Raw genomic sequence first — 19227 nt, forward strand, 5'->3', positions numbered from 1 at the left:
TCTCGTACCGTCTCCACAGCTTGTCAGGGTAGTTGGTCTCTCTGATTCTTCCGCATCCTGCTCTCTGGCCAGTGGATCTTACTTTAAAGGCTGTGGGCGTGTGGGTTTCCTGTCGGGGTGGGACTGAGCATCCGGAGACTCTGCTCCCTGCCTGACCCTGAGCCCCGCCCCCCCCAGTCACATGGGGGTTCCATGGGGCGTCTGCAGGAAAGGGGCTTAGACTCCACCTCCTCATCTCTGGACCCCGCTGCTCTACCAGGGTGAAAACCCAGACCTGCTTCCCAGATGCCCTGACGGGTTAGTGGCTCGGCCAGCTGGGCCTTGACCCCGGGGAGCCCATCTCTGCGCACACCCCGGCTTGTTCCAGAGCCTCTTTACCGAGGGGTGCGTGCCTTGGCCTGTGGGTTCCTTGTCCAGTCACTGAAAAGCCGCCTCCACGCGTCCCTGCTTGGCGATGTGGGTCTGTCCCTGTTCCTCCATTGCTGGAGACTGGGCTCTTGAGTGGGGGCCTCCCTGGCAAGGAGCCCTCCTCCCCCCCGTGGTCCTTTCAGACTTAACAAGGCAGCGTCCTGGCTCGAGTGGCTTTTCCACAGGCCTCTGCGAGCGGAGAGGTCAGATTGCTCAGGCCCAGCTGCCTTCGCTCCCCCAGCCAGCTGGGCAGTTGGGGTGTGGGAACGCAGCTTGAATTCACCAGATGACGTCATCGTGGGGGGGGGGCTGCTGCTTCTGGATCTCCTCCCCAGCCCGCCCCCGAAACCTTGGCCTGCACCGGGCCTGATCAGCAGCCCCCGTTCCCTTGCTCGCAGTTGTTTCCAAGCATCCGCCCCCCGCCCCCCCCCCCCTGGTCTGGCACCCTCATGTCCTTGTTTGTTTTTCCAACGGAAGAGCCACTTAGGATGGAACATCTCTCCAGCTACGGGCCGAGCTGTTCCTGGTCACCGGCCTTGTCTCAAATCTGCGGGCTCCATCGGGGACAGCAGTAAAAACCTGAAAGCAGGGCAGAGAAAAAGGGACAGAGTAATTGACTGCATCTGAGACAACAGTGAGAAAATATCCCATTTTGTTTTCCTTTTTAAAAAAAAAAAAAATGGCCATGTTCCAAGACTTCCCTTACAGTTTCCCACCGGCTGCCCTTAGATTTAAAGACAAGCGTTCCAGAGCCTTGGCTGTTAGGCCTTTACTTTCTGAAAACTTAAAACCAGCTGAACGTATTTAATATTACAAAATTTCCATAAACATTCTCCACAAAGAGCGTGTATGTAAAGTTTTTGCCTGGAGGGCATTTTTCTTATTGAAGCTGAAACTCCTGGGCATCGGGGGAGAATAATGAAGTGTTGATTTGACCTGATGGGTCTCGATGCCAGCGTGGGCTGTAGAGGGACCTGGAAAGAATTAGCTTTCAGGGTTGTTTTCTTTCTTTTTCTTTTTTTTCCCTTCCCCTGAATAAAGGCTAATTGTTTCCAGGCTAATTAATATGGTTTATTTATTATTAGGCAATAGTAAGTGGAATTGAATCCTGGGGAGGAATTACCTGGCCGCGCCGAGGTGACGGCATCTCAGATCACACCGTGTTATTCTGTCTTGTCCGACGTGCAGGGAACATTCTGCTCTTCCGCGGATGATGTCCTTCCCTCGCCTTTTCCCACGTAACCGCTAAACCAGAATCCCGCCCTGCTTCGTGCTGGATGGGCTGGGCCTGGGGGGGGGGGGGGGGGGGGGGGGGGGGGGGGGGGGGGGGGGGGGGGAGCAGCCTGGGCTCCCCAGGCTCGTGTGCTGCAGGGCTGAGCCCACCTGTGACCCAGCACCTTGGAGGCGGGAGACTGCAGCCCCCCAGGCGTGGGGGTCGCCTGGCGCTGCCCGGTCTGCTGGGGGAGCCCCTATGCCCTCTCCTTAGTGCTGCTGCTTGCTTTGCCCCCACACACCCTCATGGTGACCCTGGAGAGCGAGGGCCGACTGGGGGTGGAAGGTCAGGGAGTGCGAGGTCCCCCCCCAGTTGAGAGACCCAGGAGAGAGGCGGCCAGGGTGTGGACCAGGGGCTGGTAAGTAGGACTGGGGGCGGAGACGGAAAACCGAGCGCTCTTCACCTGCCCTGTGGGTGTGTATCCGTCCCCCTGGCCACGAGGTCGGGCTGGTACAGGCAGGCCAGTCTTACGAGGCGGCCACTTGGTCTCTCCGTGGACGTGGAGGTTCTGTGTCTGTCCGAGGCTTTTTCCTGTCTGTTGCCTTTGAACTTGAGACGGTTAGAGGGTCCACCGTGGATGTGTGGGAGAGCCCTTGGAGCCCCCTTTCCGTGCCCTCATGTCCCTGTCGTGGCCCCGGCAGTAAGGCTTACTGCCCTCTCAGACGGCAGCCCCTGGAAAGTGACGGGGCAAGGTCTGCAGCGGGGGACGGGGGGAGATGGAAACCGGTCTTGCATGGGGGTGCACCCCGTGGACCTTCAGGTCATGATGGGACCCCATCCGAGGCCCGTGAGAGGTGGGCTGAGCCTTCTTTGGAGTTAGACTTGTTTTGTTTGTGCGGGTCCCTCTTGCAGCAGCCCAGTGGGCCAGTCACCCCTGCGGGCTGCGCCGCCCCGCCCTGAGGCCCGGATGGGCACCCGGAGGCCACGAGGTGGGGCCCTGCAGCTGTGGGGAGGTGGGCAGGTCCTGGGTGCCGACCTGTCCTGTTTGCGCGTCTCAGTCGTAAGTGTCCTAGCAATGGGCGCCCTCTTGACGGCACCGGTCAGCGGCGTCTGTGCCAGGAGAACGTTTATGAGATAGAAGGCTAGGCTCTGGATGGTTCTTCAAGTCTTCTGTTTCTTTTCTGAACACGGCTTTGTCCCATGACTCTAACCGAGTTGGGGACGGGCTGGATGGGAGACATGTTGGTTAGGAGTTAAAGTTTATTTTTATTTATTTTGAGAGAGACAGAGACCGAGAGAGAGAATCCCAAACAGGCTCTACACTGTCAGTGCAGAGCCCAGCCCGGGGCTCAGACTCAAGAACCAGGAGATCATGACCTGAGCTGAAGTCAGGGTTGGACATGTAACCTGAGCCACCCAGGTCCCCTCAGGTGGGTTTGATTTTTAGAAGGTACTAACGATGACAACCTGGTCCTGACGTCTTGTGCCAGGTTGCATGGTGACCAGCATTTTCTGGGTACTTGATGTGTGCCAGCCCTGGGCCAGGCTTCCAGAGCTCTTCGAAAGGGCCCTCCCCTGTGAAGCAGGTGCAGTCTCCGTCTTGGGGTGGGGTCCCAGGTCGTCTTCACCCACGGAGCCCGGGCGTCTGTGTGGGTGTCCTGACAGTGCTCCGTGCCCTTCCCAGTGGTCCTCTGTTGCGGTAATTTCACGATTGCCTAAGGTGCGGTTATTGCGGACCCCTCTCGGGTTTTCCGTCTTGAGTGGTAGATGTTGATGGGGGTCCCCTGGATGCGAGATGAGGCTGTGGACGCCACAAGCAGGTTCCAGATGAGGCTGGTGCTCTCTGCGCACCTGGGCCACCTGTTCTGTCACATCTGCCGCCTGAGGGTCTTTTCCCTTGGGATAAACACCCCAGCTGGCTGCCCTTCAGCTCCCCGGCAGCCTGGGGGCGATGAGTGGGCGGAACCCCACTGGGAAGCAGCAGAGAAAGCCGCCCCCACCACCTATGACAGGACACTGGGACGGGCATTTGATTTATTTTTTTTAATTCTAAAAAAATTTTTTTCTTAATGTTTTTAATATATTTTTGAGAGTCTGAGAGAGAGACCGTGCGAGCAGGGGAGGGTCAGAGAGAGAGAGGGAGACACAGAATCTGAAGACAGGCTCCAGGCTCTGAGCTGTCAGCACAGAGCCCGACGTGGGGCTCGAACTCAAAAGCCGTGAGATCGTGACCTGAACCCATGTCGGATGCTTAGCTGACAAAGCCACCCAGGCGCCCCTAGGACGGGCATTTTAAAGCCTAGATGGCCCAAACATGAGTTAGCCGGGGCACAGGGCATCCAGGTGGGGTCAGATGAGGCCTTGAGTGATTGCACGAGCTGGCACATCAAAACTGAGATGCCAGAAGCGGCATTAGAGTAATTCACATGGAGCAGGTGCACGTCAGCGCGTGTTTTGTCCCAGAAGTGACGCCCGCAGCAGGTGGGGTGGTGGGAGAGCCCAGGCGGAGCCTCTCTGGGACCCTTGCCTCCCCGCGGTTTGGGTAGAAGGCCTTTGGTGCCCCGCAGGACACAGGAGCAGGAAAGATGTGAGAGCAGGCCAGGTCCTCCCGGAATGATCCAGAACAGAGCTTGGCTCCGGCTCTTCCCAGGTTTTCCGAGATGCTCATCTGATTCCATTTCAGAAAAGTAGTCTCACTAGCTAGGTATCTAGGCAGAGTTTTCCCGTGCCTGACTTCAGGTCAGAAACTAAACCTCCGGGAGTTGAGGATCCTTCTAGGCACCGTGCCTGGAGCTGTCTGTTCCGGTATGTAGAAAGCCTCGGGACGCGGCCCGCCTGAGACTCCTCTGGGCCCTGGACGTCTGTCCCATGCACACTTCTCGTTCCCCTCAGACGTGGCAGAACATGTGTGCCGAGTGATGGTAAATAGGGTCGCCCGGGTTGACGGTGCAGGCCGAAAATGGGACCCCTTCTCCCTGGCCAGATGTGGGAGGTGACGGGCGTTTGTCCACTGTGACTGAGTCACTTGGTGGAATAGCCCCCACTCGGGCTTCTGAGGTGGCCTGTTGAGCCGTGGTAGTCTTAACCAGCTAAGTCATTTCTGTGTCTTGTTGTGGGCTCCTGGAAGTTCTTACAAAATCCTTGGGGGGGGGGGGCGGTGGGGTCGCCTGGGTGGCTCAGCCGGTTAAGCGTCTGACTTTAGCTCAGGTCATCTCACGGTTTGCGGGTTGGACTCTGTGCTGACAGCTCAGAGCCTGGAGCCTGCTTCGGATTGTGTGTCCCTCTCTCCTGCCCCTCCTCTGTGCTCACTCATGCTCTCTCTCAAAATAAATAAAATAAATGAACATTAAAAATGAAAGAAATGCTGGAGGGTCTACAGGGCACTTCTTCTTGCACATTGTGCTGTGGTAACAAGGGTTTGTGGATTTGTGGCCTTTCTGCAGCTCCAGTTTTTTGAAAGTACTTCTTCCCATCTTCAAGTAACAGTGGGCACTGGCTTTAGGGGCGCCTGAATGGCTGAGTTGGTTAGGCATCCAACTTTGGCTCAGGTCATGATCTCACGGTTTGTGGGTTCGAGCCCTGCGTTGGGCTCTGTGCTAATGGCTCAGAGCCTGGAGCCTGCTTCAGATTCTGTGTCTCCTCTCTCTCTGACCCTCCTCTGCTCGCACTCTGTCTCTGTCTCAGAAATGAATAAACGTTAAAAAAAAAAAAAAAAACCAGTGGGCACTGGTTTTAAAGATTCTAACAGTCTTCCAAGCCTTTTAATGTTCTTAATCTGCTAAATAAGCTGTCCCTGTTGGCTTGGGTGGTCAGCAGATGCTCCCAAATTTGTCACCTCCTCTGTGACAGGCAGAGTTGTCCGCTTCTTGTTTCGTTAATTTTACTACGAAGTATCTCAAAGTAAAAAGTAAGTACCTATCTCACCAGTAAGATTAGGTTACTGTTAACATGTTAGTATAGTTTTCTTCACTTTGTTTAAAAACAAGAAGTAACCGTATAGACACTGCTCAGTTTCAGTTCACCCGTAACTTTTCCTTCCCTCCCTCCTTTCCAAAAGGGACCATTTCCAGGGAGCCAGGGTGGCTCAGACGGTTAAGCGTCTGACCTTGGGTCAGGTCATGATCTCATGGTTCATGAGTTTGAGCCCTCCTTTGGGCTCTGTGCTGATAGCTTGGAGCCTGGAGCCTGCTTCGGATTCCATGTCCTCACCCCCCACCCCCTCTGCCCCTCCCCTACTTGTGCTCTGTCTCTCAAAAATAAACATTAACAAATTAAAGGGACTATTTTCTATTATACAGTTGGCCCTTGAACAACATAGCATTGGGACATTCGACCCCACCCCCACCCCTGTGCTGTCGAAAATCCGCATGTAAGCTTGACTCCCCCAGACTTAACTACCAATAACCTATGATTGGCTAGAAGCCTTAAATAATAATATAAACAGTCAATTGACACGCGCTGTAGGTTATTTGTATTATAGGCTGTATTGTTACATAAAGCAAGCTAGAAAAAAGGAAATTGTTAAAATCATAAGAGAAAATATGCTTATAGGACTGTATCCTATTTTTTGAAAAGCACATGTTATGTTCACCCACGCAGTTCACACCCATGTCACTCAACGGTCAGCTGTACGTATAATTTCCTTATAGTTTTGGAAATGCCTTGTTTACACATATATGTGTCTGCAAAATTCGAGTATCTGTTGTGCAAAGTGTTGGGAATGGAAAGAAAAAGGAAGCCCGTGACCTACTAGGAGAAAGCAATCCTGGACCAAGGATGTAAATTCTATTCTGCTGTTAGTTAAAAATATGATTTTCCGCTACATTCCAGATCTGGAGAAATCCAGAGAGGAATCAAATATGATCAAGACATTTAACATTCAGGAGACTCAGAGGGGGGCCTGGGTGGCTCAGTCGGTGTAGCTTGGTTTCAGCTCAGATCATGATTTCAGGGTTCATGGGATCCAAGTCCTACGTCAGGCTCTGAGCTGAGCGTGGAGCCTTCGTGGAATTCCCCACCACCCTCTCTGCCCCTCACCTTCTCATGCACATTTTCTCTCAAGATAAATAAAAAATAAATATACTTAAAAAAGAGAGACTTGGAGTTGGTCAGGGTATGTAACAGCCTGGCAATTGGGGCAGAGAAGGTGTTCCGGAAGCTCTCTAGGAGATGGGTTTTGAAGGGTGAACAGGAGTTTGCTAGGCAAGCTCTTGCCTCCTGAAAAGAATGGTTCCTCAATAGGGTAAATGCTTATTACTTCCCAAACCTGAAACTCAGTTGTGTCTTAGGTGCTCAGCACTACCCAGCACGCACTACCTACCCAGCGCTCACTACCCAGCAGGCCGAGAGTCTCTGCCTGCTCTTCCGCTCCCAGCACTTGATAGCCCGGCAGTCTCTGTCCCCTCCCCCTCCCCCCTCCTTGAGTTGGAAAGTTGGTGGCCTAAGGTGGTTTGGAGGCGCAGCTGGGGTAGCCCTGACTGTGGATGTCACGCTGTTTCTGAGTGGTTCTGCAGAACCCAGGGAGCCTGCCATTGCCTCGGTCCTGGTTGTAGCACGGGAGCCGCCTGGCGTCAGATGCCCGGATGCTCGGATTCATTGCAGTGAGCAGAGAACACTCCGCTGTGGCTTCCTTGCGAATGGGCAGTGGGTGCACCTGGGAGGCCGGCGGCTCCTCTCTCTGACTTGCTGCACAAGTCTTGTCCCAGAATTGGATCCAAAGAGATGACCCCGCTGTTTTAAAGGAGAAGAAAATGTATAGAGAACTCTAGCTTCCTAAGATTCAAATGGTTTGGAAAGTAGAGTGGAGTGTGGGGATCTGGGTTTCCGTAATCTCCTACACTTCCAAAAATTATTAATCAACCATTTGAATCCTGATTGATGAGAAGATGGGCCTGGGAGGCAACGGTCAGGTTTGGCTGCGACGGCTCACTTCCGGGATGCATTCTTCTGCTTTCTCACGGGACGTGAGAAAAACTGCCTCAAAGCGTGGACAGTCCGGTTTGCACAACACCTGCAGTATTGCAATCCTCTCTGTCCTTCATGGGAAAGCCACCGAAAAGACACCTGGACACGCCGGCCCCGGGTGCTTTTGCCTTTTCTTTCAGCCAAGGGCGCACCTGCCCCACCTGCCCCTCTTACAGCTCTGTGCGAATAGGAAGTGGTTCAGATGACGTGATGGGGCCATATAGTTCCTCTCTCTCCATTCCTTGTATAGTGAAATAAATGTGAGTGCTGTTTAATGCATCACCTCGCTTCATACTGCATTTGCCAAGAAAGTGCAATTTTATTGAACATTAGGATTGAATTCTTAACTGAGTAATCAATTTCAGCAGTAAGTTAAAATGCCTTCTATTAATGGTCAACTGGAACCGTTAATCAGAGTTACAGTGGATTAACAGTTGTCAGCATTTATGCTAATAGCACTTATAAACCATGGGCTTATGAATTGCACTTTATACTTCCATATTTCTCAAACAGTTGGTAATACTTTTTGCTTGAAGGTATTGATTGTTTTGTGCCTTTGCTTGCTACTTGAAGATGTAAAGAGATGTAAATGATATTTTCATGGTGACGACACAGTATCGCCTTCTGATCTTGCACACTTGGCTTTGTGTCAGAGTAGATGGAAAGGGTTCATTTGTTCTGGTGCTCTACTGTTTAATTTGATCTGGTGTGTGACTAAAGCAAGACAAATAGTATTTTTAATGAAACCATTTAATAACCTCTGGTAGCTTGGAATCGAAGGCATTGGCAAAATGCAATTAAGGAATGGCTAGATGTAAACAACAACAAAAAAAATCACTGCTTCAGCTCCACTGACCCAATCCATTGTGCTTTCACAGTGTCATCGCCTTAAATGGTTCTGAACCAATGACGCTGGATTCCCTTAAAAAGACGGACGGCCCATCGTGCGGACAATAGATCGTGGACAGAGTTATATTGGTGAGTTCTTGTAAAATATCTCCAGGTAAAAGTTCCGGTTTTCTGAGACCCCTCTGGAATGCGTTTTCAATTAGTTGATGACTGCGGATCGCCAGCAGGCTCTGGATGTTTCACTGGGATGTCTAATAGCAGGATCATATTGATTGTCTTTCAATTAATTGCATCTGGTATTTTCATTTATCAAAAGCAAAATACATGTAATTAACTCTGAAGCAGTGTAGTTCAGTGTAAAGTGATTGTTTCTGCTGCCGCTGCTGCTACAGAGATAAGTCAACGGAAATTATACTACTAGGAAACTCAAGGCAGAATGGAAGTCGTGTTACGACTTCTCGGCGTATTAATTGCAAAGAATAAAAATGAATTAGGGAAATAGTTTCATGCTGCCCCAAGAGGCCCGAGTAAAAAGGTAGATGGACGGCTTCAGAAAGAAAATGGCTTGCTGATGAAGGCACATCTCTAATGAGCTTAGATTTTTAGAGTCACCAACCTCTAGGATGTCTTGAACACGTAATGATTTTTTTCTGGTGGGCTTGATTGGGGATGCGGGTGTACGCAGAGGAGCCCATTCAATTTTGCCTGCACTCATTTGGAGCGTGGCTGAGAAGGTATCGATTGATGTATTTCAGCCCTTACCCATGGCAAGGTCTGGAGGTCCGGAGTCGAGTTGCCACATGCCGTTAGCCATTTTTCACAAAACCTGCATCTTACTCAACGTCTCCAAATGGCAACTTCTCAGAAGTGATTGATTTTTACCCTGCTGGAAAAAAAAATGTTTTCTCTTTGAGCTAACAGCATCATTTCAAAGCAAGAAAAAGTGTGAGCGCAAATCTTCTCCGTGTCCTTTCTGTCAAACCTCTGGGCCTGTCCCCCAAAGGGTTGGATCACAACGAGCCTTCGGTTTGGAGAAAGGGCAGGTTCAGCCCTGCGGGCCTGGGCCCAGCCTCCTTGGGAGCTGGGGTCTGGGAGAGACTTGGAGTGGAGTGTTCCTGTCCTCTGTGAGCACCGGCAGGCAGGAGGCTGACCGCCACCCCAGCCCGGACCCAGCTAGCGGAGCGGGGCGTGGCCCGGGGAGGGGGTCTCCCTGAGGGTCGCCATGAGGTGCTGGGGTCAGATGGAGATCCTGCTACAGCCACCTGGGTCTGCCAGGCCTCCCTGGGAGGGAACCTCTTCCAGGCATTTGGAGGTTTTATTTGTGAGTCAGTAATTGGTCACCAGTGGTCCCCAAGATGCCTTGCCTTTTAAGATTAAACTTGGCCTAGAAGCCCGGAAACCTCTCCTAGGCATGACCCCGGAGGGCTTGCCCAACTACGGGCCACAGCAGAGTGTGCAGTTCACAGGATTACTTACAGAGGGGATTCCGTATTCTTGGAACAATTCTAAGAATCTTAGCACCGGGGAGGATGCGAGACTAGAAATCTTGAACGTTCTTTGGGGAGAAATGAGTGTTATTTATTAAGTTAGGATGGCCACTCTCAACCAGAGACATTGAGTTTCGCCTATCAATGCCGACACTTTCTTTCTTTTCTGGCTTTCACCCATTCTTCTTCTTAAAGAATCCTTTATCTTAAGACCCTGTGTGCTGGCGTCTAATCCAGGATTCTCAGGCAGAGGTGCTCTTGTTATCTTTGTGGGCCTGGGGTTGGTTGGGTGTGGGTTTCAGTACTGGGTGTGGAGGCCGAAGATGTTTTCAGTGACGTCACCATGGTGATGGCGATGGAAATTCATGGGACTCCCACGGGCGTCCAGTTCTGCGGCCAACTACAGGCTGTGCCTTAGGGCCCAGTCCTTCACTGAAAGATGCTTGTGGGTCACCTGCTGGTGTGGGAACATCCGTTGGATAGCCACAGCTTGCGAGTGACACTTGGTACATCTTATAGACCTCGTAGAGTTGGAAAACTATTTACTCTAAAGATAAGCATGTGGGAATTCATAGTATAGGGATGAAGTGGACTTTTTACCTATCTATTTTTATGTATATATAGACATAGGTGTACATGCATATATGGAGATATAGACCTATACGGATATCAAACATGCTGGAGTAACCACATTTTCATTTGACTCAACCTGCTCATTGAACCACCACAGGCTGAGTGGTCTCGATCTCAGAGAGGTAAATGTTAACGTGGCATAAATGCATCTGTACCAGAATGAAATTGCAACACAGTTCCTGGTAACAAATTTTTCCCCAAGAACTGAGGGTGCTCAGATGCTGGCCTGATAAGCTGGTTCCCACTTCCATGTTTGGGGCATAATTTTGGGCGACACCTTGGAGGAGCTTGAGACGTTCAGTACCACGTGGGAGCTGACCATGGTTGGAGCATCATACCGTGCCAGGGGGTGCCTGACTGCCTCTAGCTGGCCCCGTGGCCCCAGCGCTGGGTATTTTGCCCCGACCACCCTCACGGATGCAGAGTGGAGGCCTCACCCATCCCCGGAAGCATGTGTTTGCTTTTGGAACCCTTCTCTGTGGCCCATCGCTGTGACCACTGAGTTGTACCTCCCTTTCTGGTGGCTGCACGTTCAGCCCCGCCTGCAGTAGATCCACAGCAACAGAAGAGGGACATCCCGCATTGTAGCCCATGTGTTGATTTCACCCCGGTAATTCACCTGCTGATGTCCCTGGTCTAGGCGGATCTTGTGTAGCATGGGCAGGGGAGAAGGACGTCGACGAAAAGCACAAAACTCCTGAAAAGCCACAGCCTCCAAGCGGCAAAACCCGCGAGGCTCCAGAACCGTTGATTCTCTGCCTGTTATGCTGGACTTCGTGAATTTGGTTTGTGGCCTCGTAGAAACAAAAAGCAAATGGCACATTTTTCTCCCCACGGCAAGGCTCGTTTTGTCACTCTGAGTGAATAACGGTGTGACTTTGCCTCGTTGCATTTCTGTAGTACTTTCTCTGCTCTTGGTTCTGGATGTCGTCCCTTGTTAGGATGAAAACCCAGTGTACCTTCTGCTGGTTTGCTGACTTCCCCTGGAACCAGAGTTCATTCTCTGTCGGTGGGTCGTAGTCTTTGCACCGTTTTGTGACTGAGCATCAGTCAGTGTTTGCGGCAGCACCCAGTTACCTTGTGACAGGAACAGAAGGGCTAGGGGTTTAAAACAAAAAAACAAAAAACACATTTTGTTAAATGCCTACACACCGGTGCAAATGCAAATCAAAGCCCTTGACCTTTATTCTGTGAAGTGGCGGCGGGGCAGCAGTGGCTGTGGTCGGCAAAGCCCCGGCGGCGCGCCCAGCGGCCCGTGTGCTGAGAAGCTCGTGCACCGTGTTACTTTGATGGATCACGATAGTGATGTGAACACTCAACCCACTTCACAAGCCCCGCTCCTCCCCCACCCCCCCAAGGCCACAAGCTGAGGTCCCCAGGGCTCCAGTGGGGGTGGAGGGCCTTGCCCAGTCTGCAGTGTGCCCCCAGCAGGCTGGCCATCCGCCTGGGCCAGCAGGGCGCTGTGAAGCCCTCTGACTGGTTGTTGGGGCCTCTGCCCTGTTTCCGCCAAGACGGATTTCATTCCCGAAAAGCAGAAGGGACAGCTCTAGAAACTGATAGCTTCCGCCGTGGGGGCCACCCGCTGGTCCTGGCACTGGGGTCCCCCTGGGGTCGTCCTGCGCGCTCGGCCTACACTGGGGATGGGCGATTCTGCTCCAGATTTTTGGCCGGAGGCGAGACTGCCAACGTTGGAAACCACAAACCAGAGAAAGATACGCAGGGCCTTCTAACTGGGGGGGAGCTCTCTGGATGAGAAACAGCCAGGGGGCTGGGCTGTGGGGGGCGGTGGCGGGAAGATGCTCCTGGGGCTTCAGCCAGCTCTGCGGAGAGAGGACGGGCCCCCAGCTGGGCTCTGGGTTCCTGGGCCTCTTTGTGACTTTATTCCCGAGCTGCACATCCAAGCCCACATGGGAGCCATTTTCCCATGTTCTCTTCTTTTTCCTCCTGAGAGCCTCGGAACCCTCGCACGGCTTCCTGGCAGAACCACAGAGGTCATCCCCGCGGCCCCCTGGTTTGCAGTCTCGGGTGTTTATCCTCGTCCATACCGCGGGTCCAGCCTCCAGCCCCCGCTGGGCCGGTGTTCTGTCCGCGCTGCCGCCCATCCCCCACTCCTCAAGACCCGTGGTTCTAATCACAGCCCCTTCACCAGCCCAGGAGACGCGACACCAAACAGAGTCTTAATTTTCACTCTGTCATCCGTGTGTCCGGAACAGGCACGCCCGCCTGTACTTCCTGGGGCTCCCAGCCAGGGTGGGTCTCTGCCTGGTTGTGTCTCTGCTGGTGGCCCAGCTGGGGAGGGTGGCTGCCCGCGGTCGGCTCCCCGGACGGGGCCGGAGCTGGGATGTTATGGAGCACTTTGTCATTGTGTTCCACTGGGAAACGTCAACGTGTGGCTCGCCTCCCTTTCCAGTTTTAATAGTGGGGAACTCGATGGTCAGACCTCTGTGCCAGCACATGGGGCCTGTGAGAGAATAGAGCCGGAGACACCCACCAGGGAGCCCCAAACTCCGGTTTCCCCTCATCCCCTGCGGAAACCCTGCAGTGGCATGACTTCTTTTACCAGCAAACATCGCAGGACCCTTTGGGGCTGGTGAGGCCTCCTGGGGTCCATGGCTGTTCTCAGGTGTAGGATGATGAGTCTGTCTCTACCCCAAGCACTTGGGTACGTGTGACATGGGGGCTGAGCGTGGGCGGCTGCTTGCCTCTGCGGGTGTGGCCATGGTGTGGGACTCGTGCACAGAGAAAGCCCCTTTCCTACCTCTGGTCTCCGCAGTGGCCAGTGGAAGAGCAGCCCAAGTTCCGGACAACCAGGGGTGGTTGTCAGCGGAACGACCCTTGCGTTTCCGCAAGGCGTTGACACATGGGTGTTCGAAGTGTTAGAAGGAGAGGGGTTGGAGACCATAACCTGCTCCAGGGTGAGGGCCCTGTTGGTTGAAGGAAATGATACTTTAAGTTTAGGGTAAGTTTCACAATAGGGATTGTGTATGTCGTTATGTGAGTGGGTGGGGAAGTGAACTTTCTCTTATAAAAAACATTAGGATCCTGGGGCGCCTGAGTAGTCCAGTCTGGTTAAGCATCTGACATCAGCTCAGGTCATGATTTCACAGTCCTTGAGTTCAAGCCCCGCATCGGACTCTGTGCTGACAGCTCGGAGCATGGAGCCTGCTTCGGATTCTGTGTCTCCCTCCATCTCTGCTCGAGCTCTATCTCTCTCTTTCTAAAAAATAAACAGACATTAAAAAAAATACAAAAAAAAAGTTGGGATCCCTAATCAGGCATTCCGAGAGTGATTAACAGGAAAGGAAAAAGCTTATTTTGTGTGTTTGTGTGTAGTGTTTATGTGCCACCACTGTGATCTACTTCTAGAATGCATTAGACCAAGCACTTTTTTATTTTAAGCCTGGTCTGACTGACTAGTTTCCGTTGCGCCTCCATCAAGTTTTTTATGGAGGGACACACGCCACATGCCCAGGTTTAAGTGTAATCTGGCATCACTTTATCAGTTTTGCGATGACTACCTCTGCCATAGCTGCTTAGGAAATATACCACGTGCGGCTCAGGAAGCAGTCTGGGTGACATCGAAAGGGCTCTGGGTTTTCAGAGTGTTTCATCATCCGGTGTCTGTGTCCTGATTTAAGCATCTTCTGACATGAGGCTTTGGGTGATGGCCGAGGGTCCAGTGGTCCCTGGAGGATGTGGTGTCCCCAGGCTCATTGTCGGTGGCCCATGTCTAAATTCTGCTTTGCTTGAGTGATCGATTCCTTTATCTTTGGCAAACTCGGTAACTCCCACCTGGCCCCATGCTGTTCAAAATTCAGTCTTCTCGGCTGAGTACATTTGCAGTTAATCCTTTCCACGTAGCAATTGAGATACTTCCCCTAGACTTGTACCAGTTAAGGATAAATAGGAGGTTTGAAGAGAAGAAAATGGTGTAGGGTGTAGTTCATCGGTTTTTGCGTGGGAGCACGTGCCACAAGTGGAATCCTATGGAAGGGGGAGAAATGGAGCACTTTCCTGTGCTTAATCCTGAGAAGCAGCCTGAATGGTGACATTTATACATATTTCATAATGTGGTTTCTTTAGGCACGGGGAGCAAACAAATCAATTTCTCAGCAGTATACTATTTAAAAGACCCAGCAACAGCCTGTGGGGTAAGTTGGAGATGCTGTTAAAATTAATTATATATGGCAAAAAGATAGAACGTCAGGGGGAAAAAGTTAGTATGCGGAGATGAAAAACACAAACTGTGAGTGAGGAGCGGTTTTCTGAGCATCTGATCCCAGAGTTTCATTCCCGTTTTTTCTTAATTGTGCGCTACAGCAAGCATCTCCCACAGCAGGGACCCCGCTCCTCACATCCCCGTCTTTCCCCCGCAGGCAGGATCCGGTGTCCCCGAGGGCTTCTAATCGGATCCGTTCGGAGCGGGTCTTGATTTGTCAGACGGTGTTGTGCTGCCTTCTCATATAGGAGATTAGGAGACAAGGAGTCTTGGTGGTAAAGCGATCTGATTCCTGTGCCTTGTAACCCAAAACCCTTTCTGTGGTCGCCTTCCCTCCTTCCGGTTCAGCTATACATTGTTTAACTCAAAGGAGACCTTTGTTGGCCTGAACAGGGTGTAACCTGCAACTCCCTAAAAAATTCAGCCGGAACAGGGCAGCACTGGCGATCCGTTTCCATCGGGTGCGGGGTGGGGGCCGTTCTGCTGGCTGCTTTTGCTCAGGGCCACCAGAGCCGCGGAACCTACCTCACCCCTCGGGGGCAGCCTGGGACCTGGGCTTGGCAGAGCGTGTAGGTTTACTGGAACGCCCCTTGCTTCCTCACGTCGAGGCTGTCTCTGTACACTGGAGACCTGTGTCTGCTTCTGCAGGTCGGCGGGACTGTAAGCGCTCTGCGGGAAGTGGTCTGGAGGGTGGGCTCTGTGTTCTGGGAGGTCCAGACTCAAGCTGCCCTTGGCCCCATCTTGGCGTCTCTTAATCAATACGATCATCTACGGAGATTGGCTCGAGTCCTCACATGGGTGGCCTGAGTGCAGGAGGTGGCCCGGTATCTGCCCTGAGCCCTGAGTCACTGATAGCACAGATTTTATCGGGGATTTTAATCTCTGAGGCTGCCATGCCTTCTGACTCTCTCAGGGTGAAATGACATAATAAAGGTTAAGGAGCAGTGCTCCGGGGATGCCTGGGTGGCTCTCAGTCAGGTGAGCGTCTGACTTGAGCTCAGGTCATGATCTCGCAGTTAGTGGGTTCGATCCCCACGTCGGGCTCTGTGCGGACAGCTCAGAGCCTGGAGCCTGCTTCGGATTCTGTCTCTATCTCTGCCCCTGCCCCGCTCACGTGCCTGGATGCTCATGCACTCTCTCTCCACGCTCTCTCAAAATAAACATTAAAAAAAAAAAAAAAAAAAGGAGCAGTGCTCTGTTAACATGGAACCTTCTGGAGTGATAACTGCAGGCTCGTGAGGCAGAAGCCAGGGCCTCCTTTTCTGTACATGGTCCACACATTATGGACTCCACGGACTGTTTGTTGAATGAGTGGGTCCCAGGCCGCAGTGGGACCAGGGGTGTGTGGACTGGCTGGGCTCGTGCTGGGACCATCCCAGCGTCAGTCTGGAAGGGCGGGTTGGTTCTGTATCAGCTGGATGCGTGTATTCTGCAGACAGAAGGCAAGCCCGCACGGTGCGCTGTCTGCCTGGGGGGAGGTCTGCGTTCCTGAAATACTAGAGCCATTTTCCTGAGCTTTCTGTGTACGAGCTGGGTGGGAGTTGGAGTTCCATGTGGCTTGCAGGTCCAGCTGCACGTGGCTGCCCTCTGGGTGCCGTGCTTGCAGGAGCCTCATGGGCACGGGGCAGAGGTGGCGGTGGGGGGAGGGGGCTTAGCGTTCAGCTGCCAGGACCACGTCTGAGCAGGGATTGTGAGGACAGCAAGAAGGTCCAAGTGGCTCCCAGAGTCTCGTGGCTCCAGGTCCCGTGGGGCCAAAGGACAGATGGCCCGTGTATCAAATTCCTTCATGGACCCAGCGTGGCAGCCGCCTGCTTTGCCTGCCTGTGGGGATTCGGAAGCCGGTGCTCCCTGCCTGTGGAGTTGACGGCCCAGCTCCCGTATTTGTTGAGGACCCTCACTTTTGAGCGTTCTGCTGTTTTCATAATTCAGCCGAAACTCGCTGCTGCTTCCTAATTACAGCAGACGATGACCTCTAAACCACAACATGGGGTTGCAGCTTCCTCTAGGAAGGAGGATTCGTATTGATTTGTACTGTGATCTCCCACGGGCTCAAGTGGCAGCACCGCAGAGGCCTGTTTAAGGCCGGAAAGCCTTCTGCCTGTGTGTTTAAACAGGGCAGATTGATGCAGCGTTCGACTTGGCCGGGAAGCAGCCCAGCTCTTTAGCGTGGAGCTGCACCCTCCCAGCCGTGCCGCCCCTCCCCTGGCATCCCGATGGCTTTGGCACATCTTCCGCGTGTTTGCACAGGGCAGGTAAAGGAAGAGTCCAGTTGCAGAGGGAGAGACTTGTCCGTGGCCCTGGTGATAGGTGGGAGGGAAGGGTCCTGATGGTGGGGCCAGGGGATGCTTGCAGCAGTGTCATCCCCCCCCCCCCCGTGCCCCCATGGCCTTGACCTTGGGCAAACGGGAGCCTCCTGTGCTTCATGCCTCAGGCCCCCCATCACATGGGTTTAATGTCTGGGTGTTCAGTGAGATCCTCATTGGAGTGCCTGGTCCATGGTAAGGGCTTTGTACAGGTAACTGCTATTATTCTCCTCATTAGCAGCAGCAGTAAATGAGATCGCCATGCCTTTGGCTGGGGGGGTAGCCCTGGTGACCTGCCCACGGCTGGAGGACACCCCGAACGGGGTGTGTCTCCGCAAGCAGGTGCCTGCAGTGGAGCTGATGTGAACATTTTGATGAAAGGTCCAGAAGTCTAGACTTGCTCATTACAGTTGTGTCCGGGTCTCCTCCCGGGACTTTGGAAGTGGGGCACCCCCATCCCCCCGCACTGTGATTCTTGCAGTGACGTTTCTTCATCCAGAGATGAAGGGTTTAGGGTCCCCCAAAGTCTTCCTCACGTATTGCACATTGGATCTGAGTTCTTTCTGTGAGGGGGAAGCTGATCTGAGCCACAGGGAGGAGGAGGTGTTGGAGGCTAGGTGCTGTCCCCAGATGCGACAGGCCACCCGGATACCCGTTGAGTAACGTGGTCTTGCACTGGGAACGGGTCGTCACTGTCCCGTCTGTGGCCCGGGGTCTCTGCAGTTTGGCCGAATGTGAAGTGTGGCCCAGCGTGAAGCGTGAGGCCAGCGGCGGCAGGTCAGCCGTGGAGCGGTCCGGCACCCCGAGCAATGCCGGTTAGCACGGCCACTCGCCAGGACTGTCTGTTTGATTCAGGTCACCAGGTTTGGACTCCTGCGTTTTATGGCAAAGCCTGAAAATGCAGATTTGTAGCAACCGATGTTAATGAATTCAGACTGTTTGAATTTCACACTGAATAATGGCTGGAATTATCAGAGCCAGGGGCTTATGAGATCCTTGGATCGTTGTAATCTTTTCTCAAGATTCAATTGATAGCATGATGTAATATCACATTACTTTTATTAACAGTCCTGGTCATAAAAGAAACACACCTATTAGGATAGGAGAATTGAGTAAAAATAGTGGTAATAACAAGACAATTTGGAATATGTAATATATTCAGTAAATTTCAAAATGCCGCATCTCATTTGAAATGCAGTGTTGTGCCCGTAGATATTGAACGCAATACCTCCGTACCCTAGGGCTTCCTCTTTTTCTACATTAAAAAAATATTCTATTTAAATGCAGATTTTGATTTGCAATCTAGGAAGAAAATTCAGCAAGTATGGGAAGAAGGACAACTCTGCATCTATTAAATCAATTTTGGTCTCATGTCATTTTTGCTCTTTTGCTCCCACCCTCCCATCCCCCAAAAGGTAGATTCTAAACACACAAGTAAGGACAATGCACCAAAGTTTCAGAGGATAATAGTGTTGTCACACCTTTGTCTGCCTTAGAATTCTCTACCACCTACACCCTCCAAAAGCCAAGCTCAAGAAGCACAAAGGCCCCCAGATTTCTTCACAGGGGCAGAAGCCTGAGAATTTCTCCCTTTATACTGAGCTAATTATCACAGGAGGGAACGAACACGTATCCTAGGAGTCTGTTAATACGTACCCACGCTGGTGGCATGAAGCTGCCTTAATTTCAGAATTTGTTGCGGCTACTTCTGCGTGTGTGCGCGTACGTATTTATTTCTGTCGCTTTTCCTCATACATTCCGAGTACCTTTACCTGGAAAGCCCGTGGGACAGCCCTGCTGGCAGATGCAAATGTCGGGAAGATGTAGGGTTTCCCTTCTCAGCACAGAAGTGACTTGTTTGATGTCGAGCTTCGGTTACCAAAGAAATGGATTTATAGCTTTTGACATTCTACTCTTAGAATTAATTAGGTGGCTAATCATTATAAATACCATTTTCTTTTCCTGTTGTCTCCATTTAATAGAGCATCTTCTGCTCTGCGTGCTTGTCAGTTTCAAACTGAGTGTTGTGTTTGGGCTTTTATGATCTGCCAAGGGAAAAGGAAAGTAAATTCTTTATAATATGCTAATTGATCTATTTGGGAATTTTTAGATATAGACAACATCTGTGCTTGCTAGTAACACAGTTAATAG

General features: G+C 52.1%; 1 protein-coding gene across 3 annotated transcripts in view; it reads left to right on the forward strand.

Annotated features, from left to right (window-relative positions):
• Positions 1 to 19227, forward strand: part of CTBP2 (C-terminal binding protein 2) — a 155151-nt gene that overhangs the window by 41491 nt on the left and 94433 nt on the right. For all 3 annotated transcript variants that reach the window (XM_039237931.1, XM_039237932.1, XM_039237930.1), the window contains exon 2: positions 8464 to 8563. The gene's annotated coding sequence lies outside the window, so the exon portion shown is untranslated. The remainder of the gene's footprint in view (positions 1 to 8463; positions 8564 to 19227) is intronic.

The sequence above is a fragment of the Hyaena hyaena genome, unplaced genomic scaffold (genome assembly GCF_003009895.1).
Source record: "Hyaena hyaena isolate Hyena2069 unplaced genomic scaffold, ASM300989v1 scaffold_129, whole genome shotgun sequence".
NCBI lineage: Eukaryota > Metazoa > Chordata > Mammalia > Carnivora > Hyaenidae > Hyaena > Hyaena hyaena.